Source organism: Prionailurus viverrinus, chromosome D1 (assembly GCF_022837055.1).
Source record: "Prionailurus viverrinus isolate Anna chromosome D1, UM_Priviv_1.0, whole genome shotgun sequence".
NCBI lineage: Eukaryota > Metazoa > Chordata > Mammalia > Carnivora > Felidae > Prionailurus > Prionailurus viverrinus.
The window spans coordinates 110,993,575-110,995,589 of record NC_062570.1 but is presented as its reverse complement, the minus strand read 5'-3'; positions in this window follow the sequence as shown (position 1 = coordinate 110,995,589).

Genomic DNA, 2,015 nt, shown 5'->3' with positions numbered 1-2,015 from the left:
CCCCCCGGCTCGGCTGGGCTCCGGCGCCGCGCGCGGGGGAGGGGGCTGCCGGCCCTCGCCCCTCCTCCTGGCGCCGCGGGGAGCGAACCAGCGAGCCCCGAGCTGGCACGCAGAGCCGAGCAGGGGGGCTGGGGACTCCGAGAGGAGGGGCCGGGGGCCGCGAGGGGACGCGGCGGACGGCTGTGGCGGGAGTGGGGGGGTGGGGGTGGGGGGTCTCTGGCACCTCGGAGCGAAACGCACAAAAGGCAGCGCCGCCGGCCGGCCGGTGGCCTCTAGGGGAGGCGCGGAGCCCGGGGCGGGGGCAAAGATCAGGGACCCCTGGGGGCGGGGTTTCGGCCTCGGCCCACACCCCCTGCCCGGGTTTGGGAGTCAGCTTCCTGAGAAGGGCTGTGGGCGTCAGACTGAGGCCCTGGGAGGAAAGAGACTCCCGGAGCAAGGCTGGCGCGGGAGGCTGTGCGCCGGGGCATTGCCGGTCTCCGTGGAGCGGGAGTTGCCTGTGTTGTCACGAGAAGGTGGGACGCTGGGTCACTGCGCTGCTGGGCAGTTCTAGGCCGGCTCCCAGCCTGCCAGCAGATCAGCACGCGAACCCTGGGTGCGCGGGGTCAGTGGATCCACCTGCGCCCCGGCCAGGGGGCACTAGCGGGTCTTGAACCCACAGGCTGCTGCTCTTTGCCCATTTCTGCAACTGCCCCAGGCCAACAAACGGAGACTGGTAGGCAGGGGGGTGGATGAAAATCGGGATCGTCCAGCTGGGAGGAAGCTGGAAGGATGACCAGATTGTGTGCCCTCTGCCCTGTGCAGGAATCTTCCCTAGCGGCCCCGTTCCGGTGAGTCAAGCGTTTGCTCAAACACTTCCAGGGATAAGGAACTCCCTGTCAATAGGCAGCCCAATTCAGTTTTGATGAACTACATTGGTTAGGAAGTGTGAAGAATCCCAGCTCCTTTGGTTCTGCCTCTACAGCTGCCCTCCTACAGGCCACCTCAGGCTGTCACTGAGACCCATAATAACACCCGCGACCACAGACGAACATGGTGTGCCACCAACGGTCTGGACTCTTGTCTCCTTCCAGACACCATCCTTTTGTCAACACAGCCCAATAGGTCTTGGCTTTCCCGGCATCCACATGAACCTAAGTTTCCAGTAGAGGTGTTCTTGGCTGTCATGTTTTTATGTTGTTACTGTTGTTCATTGAACGCAAGTTACTAAGCCAATCTCCCTCCCTGAACCTGTGAGGTCGACTTTTCGAAGACGTTCAAAGATAGGCCCGTTGTCTCACCTTGTCACGCTTGATCCACCTTCCAGTCGAAGCAACAAATTCTCAGCGAGTAGGTCACCAAAATTCTGCATCGTACGATGAGTGTGACTTTCCTATTTCTACCCGTTCTTCCTCTTACTTTCAAAAAAGTGTTCTGGTGTCCACAGAGTCGAGAACCCAGCCCTGAATTATTCAAGAGTAAGAATAAACCAAAACCCTTCCTTCACTTGAGCCCCCCCAAATCTAGTACACCGCTGCCCTGAATCGTTCCTACTTGGCCACCACTCACACAGGTGCTCCTTTTTCCTGGTCTCAGGAGCTACCCACAAGTTCTCAACACATTTACACAAGACAAAAATTCCCTTGCACACACCTGTCCCACCTCGTGCCAGCCTCTCCCGCGCTCCAGCGCGACTCAGCTGCCTCCTCCCTACACTCCGCTACTCTCTGTCCCCTCCGCCACCGGCTCACCCCTGGAACTACAGCAGGGTTTGCTCCGTATTGGTCACTGAGCAGCTGGACAGTTGACCTGCAGCTTTGTGCTTGAAGCAAATCCTCATTTTCCCCTCAAGAGGAGCCCAGGATGTTTAAGACATGGTAAATTCCAAAATTTACTCATTCCTCGGTGAGTTCCAAAAGAAACCACTTTCTCAACAGCCCCGGGCATTTCTTTCCTCTCCCCCAGTTCCTTTTGGGCCTTAGGGCATTCACCTTGCTCCTCTTATCATCAGTTCGCTTCTTTCCTTTGGTGTTTTGCTA